The sequence below is a fragment of the Podarcis bocagei genome, assembly GCF_964188305.1.
Source record: "Podarcis bocagei genome assembly, chromosome: 5".
Lineage (NCBI taxonomy): Eukaryota > Metazoa > Chordata > Lepidosauria > Squamata > Lacertidae > Podarcis > Podarcis bocagei.
In genome coordinates this window covers 48,613,208-48,621,395 of record NC_138129.1, presented here as the reverse complement: position 1 = coordinate 48,621,395, position 8,188 = coordinate 48,613,208, and positions in this window count along the sequence as shown.

Genomic DNA, 8,188 nt, shown 5'->3' with positions numbered 1-8,188 from the left:
CCCAGTAAAGGGATAATCCACCAAACAATATATAGACTGCCTTTTACAGGCTATCTGTTGTAATGCTATATGAAGACGACCTGGCCATTCCTATCCTTCTGTAGGTCACTGCACTGTATATAAAATCCCAATGGGTTTGTAAACCATCTGACACCTATACATGAATGAGAAATAGGTAAGCCCCGTCCCTGTCTATAGCTGAGAAATACACGTATTTTTACGATTGATAGAATATGCAGGGTAGCTTGAAATCTTGTCCAGTAAAGGCACCTTCTTCACATTAATATAAAGCCGTTTGAAGCTGAAATACAAGAGCTAATAGAGGAGATTGAGAGCTTATCAGGGGTACAGTTAAAGGGAAGCAGACTGTGCACAGGCATCGCTGGTCAAGATAAGCTCCGTTTTATATAATATTTAATAAGAATGTTCATTAACTAACGGAATGGAATCACTTTAGTTTCAATGCAGTCTATGTAGTGAGATTGTTTTAATTAGTTTATTTTTAACACATTGTAAGTCTTATCATCATCAAACCTTTTATTGGCATCACATACAAACATCCATAGCAAATCAATACAGAATTACCATCTTCCCAGTGACACAAAACATTTGTCGAATGAAAGAGGCAGAGCAGTCTAACATTACATCTCTAGGTCTCCAGGGAGATCAGACGTCTGCAATGTGTTTCGACGGAAAAAACCAGATAAAGATATTTAGCCAATAACTTGGTGAGCTCCTGATTATTCCCCAATAATAGAAAATGTATGACCTCTAACTCTGGTTTCCATTTGGGGATGCAGAGTTGATCTAGAAACTGCTGCCGGAGATCAACATATAATTTACATTTAAGTCTTATGGGAAGCCTAAATGCCCATGGTATATAATCTGCAGCTATTGCAGGTAATTAAAAAACGAGTGGTTTCTCACCACTGAATGAACCATAACCTCATGGAAGAGGCAGGTTGCTTACCTGCATCTAATTCTTTGAGTGGTCACCTGTGCTGTCCCATGTATAGTTTAATGAGTGTTTTTCAAAAAAAACAAAGGTAATAACTTTGGAGGTAAATTTCCCTTTGACTGGCACAACCATTTTGCCTGTGGGAGGAACATCAACTCATGTTTGCAATACTAAGAAATCCACTAAACACACACAACATAATAGATTGGCAAATCAACTCTGTGAAAGTGGGTGGCCCTCATCCTGTATCTCATGCTTTCACGCTTGTCTAACACAAAAGTCTTCAATGTGAGCTTCTTGGACATGCTCCTAGTGGTCCCAAACCCAAGAGGGAAGTCTTCCACACAACTCACTTGCTACATGAGTACTATAGACTGCAATCGACATGAAAGACATTTGAGTAAGTACCAAAAACAAGTGGAAGCAAGAGGGCTCACTGTGTCGCCAGCGAGAGCTGTCACAGCAACTGAAACTGATTGAAGAGACAATAGCAAGGGCAAACAGGGTGAAACTGAACTCGGTGTCATAGTGGCCCTGGCCAAAGAATTAACTGCAGAGATGGCCTGCTCCCACAGAGTTGCTCAAGAGTCTGTTATGACATGCATTCTTTGTCGATTTCTGACAGTGGGCGGCAAGAGCCTATAACATGGGCAAGAGTCTATAAGACGTTTCTCACCCAGGCAAACCAGCTGTGCCTAGAGGGAGCTTGCTCCCACAGCCATGACATTCTTTTTTTAAAAATGCCTGATGTGGAACTGCACAGAGACCATTAAGGAAGACTTAAGTTTTCTCTGTGCTTCAAGATCAGCTACCATGACCAAACATGAGTGCAGTTCAGGCTTGAGTTTCCCAGAAAAACACCCAAGTCCTTCCTCTACAAATCTTGCATTAGCTTTTGATTTCATTGACCATGGTATCTTTCTGGCTCATCTACGGAAGAGGGGGGCAGTGTTTTAACAGTCTCTCCCAGCTGCATAAAAGTGTCCACTTGTTAAGGTTTCACACTTTTTTTAAAAAAAAAAGCTTTTGTGTTTTTATCTGCTTTTAATTATCTTACATGCAAATCACCTTGAAACAGCAGTTTAGAAAGCAATTCATAAATTGTAATAATCATCGTAACTGTACCAACTCACTTTACCAACATGTATACACACATGCTCCATTATGCTCCAGACCAATTTCACTATAATGAGTACAGGGATTAAAACTCAGAACATCAGGAATTTTAACAGAGTATTTTAACAACCAGTCAGTTGGCACCTGTCTGTCTCGGGAGGCACTGGAAGAGTGCGTGTTCAAGGGTGAAGTCAAACCGATGGGAGAGTTACAGCGCCAATATAGTACTACTAACAAATTGCACCAAGTTTATTGGCCAATATAACCTAAACGGGAATATTCAGAGTGAAAACAGCTCAGGAAACATTTTGAAAACTCATTAGCAGCAGAAAAGAAACCGGAGAACCAAAGAGCCGCTTAAATCCTTGCTCGCAGCACTTCATCAGGACACTGTAATGTGAGTGAATGCGCCGAAGGGGATAAACAAGCAGGTGAGCAAGAATTCCAGTAGCGATGGAGAGAAAAAAGAGGAAAGTAGAAAAACAAATGAGGTAACTTCAATCAGAGCAGAAGTGACACTCTGAAAAGCCCAGTTTGAAATTTGTTGTTGTTGTTGTTGTTGTTGTTGTTGTTGTTATTATTATTATTATTATTATTATTATTATTATTATTATTATTATTATTATTCTATACCGCCCTTCATCTGAGGCTCACAGGGTAGGTTACAATATAAAAACACAAAACTACCTAACATAGTAAGAAACTAAAACAATACCCACACAAACAGAGTTTAAAGGCCATAGCTTGCTTAATTAGCCAAAGGTCTGGAAAAAGAGCAATGCTTTTGCCTGACACCTAAAGATATGTAATGAAGGCACCAGGCATGCCTGCCAGGGGAGAGCATTCCACAAATGGGAGCCACTGCAGAAAAGACCCGTTCTCATGTTGCCACCCTCCGGACTCCTCACTGAGGACGCACATGAAGAAGGGCCTCAGATGGTGATCGCAGGGTCTGGGTTGGTTCATATGTGGAGAGGCAGTCCTTGAGGCATTGCGGTCCCAAGTTATTTAAGGCTTTATAGGTCATATAGACTTTCAGTTGGGCCCAGAAACTAACTGGCAGCCAGTGCAGTCAGGCCAGAACTGGCGTTATGTACTCAAACCATCTTGCTTCCAGGCTGCCATCCTCTCCTCTATTGCATCCCACGACCTTGGAATCCAATTGCCCGGCAGCACCTGCACTTCACCCATTTCTCTTGAGGCTACAGATTCCCAAATTATCATTTATTGGATTAATATCCCACCTTCTTCTATAGAACAGTCATAGAGCAGATCACAACAAACACAGTACATCAACTCAGCACAATATTACATCTGACTGTGGTTTAATTGAAACATTTCTATGCATCTGGATAATATTAACACTGCCTATGCTATTGTGCTGAACAATAACGAAAATTGGTTTGGGAAGGTTGGGTTGGGTCCCCCCACCCCCATTTCAGGGTCCTATCCAGAACTGTTTGTTTTGGAACTAATATTTGTTACACCAAATTCTAGAAGACAGATTGACTTCCCACCCACAGACTGACGAACTTGTCTTCTACGGAGCCTGCTAGACAAATATTAGGTAAGCGCATGAAAATGTGGCTCTCATTATTATTAAGTGCTTTAGCATAGAAATGTATGGTCCAACTATAACAAGCCCGGTTGTAACTGGGGAAAAACAAATGTGGCTACGTAACAGCTGCATGTGCTTCGCATTTTGACACATTGTAGACTGGGAGCCAAGATGACAGGCATGCAGTGAGGCCCTGTATTTCTGCACATAAAACGTTAGGAACATATGAACTGTCCTACTGGCTCAGTGCTGGGATGCAGCTATCATATCCCCTCAAAGGACAACCAAAGCCAGATGTTTCAGAAGAATGCCAAGAACTCACAGTGGGCAGATGTGGGCTAATCCAGATGCATGGTAGCTTCATCCAATAGCTTGATATTGCATCAAGGCAAATAATAATAATAATAATAATAATAATAATAATAATAATAATAATAATAATAATAACAACAACAATAATGCTGTTTTTAAGATGCATTAAATGCCCAAGCTCTAAACATTATTTTGACTGACATCTAAATAACACATCACTCTTTTTATCTTTCTACAGTATGTATTCCAATACAGTGGTATCTCAGGTTACATACGCTTCAGGTTACATACGCTTCAGCTTACAGACTCCGCTAACCCAGAAATATTACCTCGGGTTAAGAACTTTGCTTCAGGATGAGAACAGAAATCGTGCAGTGGCGGCGCAGTGGCAGCAGGAGGCCCCATTAGCTAAAGTGGTGCTTCAAGTTTCAGGTTAGGAACAGACCTCCAGAACGAATTAAGTTCTTAACCCGAGGTACCACTGTATATTGCTCCATGTACAAGTCGTGTGCAACAATCTGTGGAGATGCTCGAGTCTCACTGGAGCTTCAGAACGGCAAGGATAACCTGCACATGATGGGAGTGGCCTTGAAAAAAATTATACAGGCATAGTTTAACATACCCTGATCACTGGAGAACCATAAAAGTCAGACATTTGTCCATTTCTCTCTCCCCCTCCCTCCTTCATGCAAAATGGGTCATTCAAAGCCTGACCCAAAGCCTGACCCAAAAGCATTTCCAAGCAAATATAGGAGAGATGACACGTGGGGCACACATGGACAATACGCAGTGCCCCAGTTAATACAATAAGCAAGAGGACTCCCTAGCAATTGGATGGGAGCTTTTTTCGGAGGTGGGGAAGCAGTATATAAAAAAGTGATATGAGCTTTCAGTGTACGTAGAAATTTGTAGCACCCATGGCCCTATGCAGAGTCAAAACCTGGGACGGGAAAACTTTACCTAATGCTGGAGATCAGCATTGTAGCCCCGAGGAAACCAAACGTGGGATAGGGAGAGAATGTTGGACGGTGGGGGTTCTGCTGCTCCTTGGATCCACAGGAGAGGGCGCTTCCAGGAGGAGCATGTGCAATATGTTTAAGCTCCTTTTACGAACAAGTGAATGTGTTCTAGGTTTTCCAAGTTTGATCTCTAAAACAGAGTCAGATTCAGGCTGCAGTAAAGTTCCAGAACGCTGTTCACATGAAGCCTGTAATAATGTACATCTGATTCAACTTAGTGATGACCTTAATTAATACCTTTATAATGCTCAAGCTTAGAATGCTGCAGAAGAGTATCTTTGTTGGCAGGTTAGGAGCTTGAGATGGTGCATCATGAGACAATATGCCTCTTGACTTCTGTGGACCAACAAGAACATCCTAGAATTTGCATCTTATTGTCTTGCAGCACAATTAAATGTCATGTTTTATGTCTATAAAACATCTAAATAGTTGAGGTTCTATTCTCTTAGTTTTCATTTCCTACACAAGCATCTCTCCTATTGGATGCCACAACAACCAAAAGTTCCATTACATCAACCGGCGGAACTGGATGGCTCTGCTACCCCTGCAGGCCACTGTGACAAGTGGGTCGAAATGCCCACCTATCTATTCTCTGACTGGCACCATGACATCAAGTGGCTTAAGAGATCTGGACTGGTGGCCGATTTGTAACTGGCCAAGTTCAAGGTGTTCCTTTAGTATACAAAGCCCTCAACAGGTTGGGATCAGTTTACTTGCGGGATTGCCTTACCCCATATACAGTGGTGCCCTGCAAGACGAATGCCTTGCAAGACGAAAAACTCGCTAGACGAAAGGGTTTTGCGGTTTTTGAGCTGCTTCGCAAGACAAATTTCCCTATGGGCTTGCTTCGCAAGACGAAAACGTCTTGCAAGTTTGTTTCCTTTTTCTTAACACTGTTAATACAGTTGCGACTTGACTTCGAGGAGCAACTCATAGAACGCGGTATGGTAGCCTTTTTTGAGGTTTTTGGTGATTTTTGAAGCTTTTCCAAAACTTTTCCGACACCGTGCTTCACAAGACGAAAAATTCGCTAGACGAAAAAACTCGCGGAACGAATTAATTTCGTCTTGCAAGGCACCACTGTATGCTCACTCAACTGCTACATTTGTGGAAATGGCACTGTTACAGCTGCCACGCTATACTCATTCCACATTTGTAGGAAATCAATCTGTTAGTGTGGCACGACCTACGCTGTGGAACTCCCTGCCTATTGACATCATTTTTAGCACCTGCTTAAAACATTTGTTTAAGCAAGCTTATCCAGGCCCATAGATGCTGATATGCTTCATTTTTTAATTTATTTTTTTGCTGTTAAAAACATTTAAAGATTATTAAACCTGAATATTTCCCATAAATTGCTTAGAGGATTTATTACAATCAAGCAGCATTTAAAATTCGTTAAATAAATAAAAAATGCAGAAGGAGGGGGAACTTCAAAGGAAAGGAATCCAGATTGCGCCCCTGAGTCTTTCTTGTGTTCCTTTATAGGCGCAGCTTGGATTCAAGCCATGTCTGCAAAAGACAATCCCTGCCACAGGGATGGGCTCCACCTGGGAGGTCCCAAGTGGAGTCGATCCCAACAGAGCTTGCACCTGGTTCCAAATTTTAAAGACACTGAATGCAAGCCCCACTTGAAGAAGAACTCTTGGGAGTGCTAGGGGGAAATGATCTTGTGAATCAAACAAGTTCTCCTGGTGGGCCTATCTTGGCCAGTGGTTCCTCATGCCTGACATAAACAAGTGTGTCTCATTTTTCCTGAAAACCAACTGAAATAACACAACTAGTCCTTTCCTGCACTTTATCCAATAGCTTACTCATTTCGGCTATATCTAAAACTTCAAATCAGCTATTCTTTAACAGCAACAATTTCCAGACTGTTACTGGAGGCCTTTCTTGATCTGAAGAACTGCCAAAGGGAGACTCCATTATAAAACCACTGAATTACGACTTATCAAGTTCAGTTCTAACACCCATGGCCTGACGGTAGCCGGTCTTATTCCACAATGGCAGGATGTCTGTATCACTACTAGAAATGGTCAGTCTAATAATTTTATATTCATTTGCACTGTAGCATAATTGTAACACTCTGCATTTTTATTTTTATTTTGCATTTCATTTCCCTCTGATTACTCTGTTTACAGCTGACCATTCCCCTTCCATCTTCAAATCATGTGCACATGTACTTGTCAACTAAGGATAACATTTCATGCATCCAGTAAAGTGAACTCAAGTCCTTGAAACCTTATATGCCATTAAAAAAAATGTGTTAGTCTTAAAGGCAGGTGGTTAACTTCTGGCATTCCAGATGCTGTTCAACTACAAATCCCATTATCCCTGTCCAATGGCAATGCTGTTGGGGTTGATGGAAATTAAGAGTCTCAGCAACATCTGGTGGTTTAGCCACCCCTGCTTTCAGATGTCGAAGGACTTTATTGTTTCCCCTTAACAGTGGGTACTGATGCCACTTTCTAATTTTTGCCATAAACACATTTTGCAACAATTTAGACACCATTTGTCAGCCATCCTAACAAAGGCTCAAAAGAAAACACATCAAATGCAAGTCAAATACTTGTTATTTGAAGGACAACAACCTTCTACCCAAGGATCAACCTGAGATAAATTTGGTGTAATCATTATAACATTTCCAACATTTAAAAGCATTTGGTTTGTTGTTTTTTAAATGCATTTACCTTCACTGAGGTCACATACCATTGATATATTATTTTCCTCCTCTCTATGGCTATTCCCTCAGATCTGAAACTGAAATTGAAGAAATTCCTCCCATCATTTCTCATGCTCTGTTCAGTTTTCCAAAATGGTACAAAAGCAAGTCATACAAAAGTAGCACACAAATAGGAAATCAAAATCTAACTAAATGATATCAGAATGGCACTTACCCCTGTGATTTCAAGCTGTCTCTTCAAAGAGGGCCCCTGCTTTTGAAACCATCTTTTCCCTTTGTGTTCCACTCTAATATTCAAATGTGTCTGTCTTCACTAGATCACCTGCACTTCTCCCCCTTTCTTCTTTTTGACCCCAAACTTTAACAACACTATCACCAAGTTCTACAGAGCCAAACAGTACAATCAAAATTAGGCAAGCTAATGTAACTTGGCCTTGTTTTCCAGATTTATGTTTCCTTGGAAAATAAATTGTGTATTTATTTATTGGCAGAAATGGTGTCTTTTCAGAACCGCACGGAAGGGTGTACTTGAGATTCCTAAA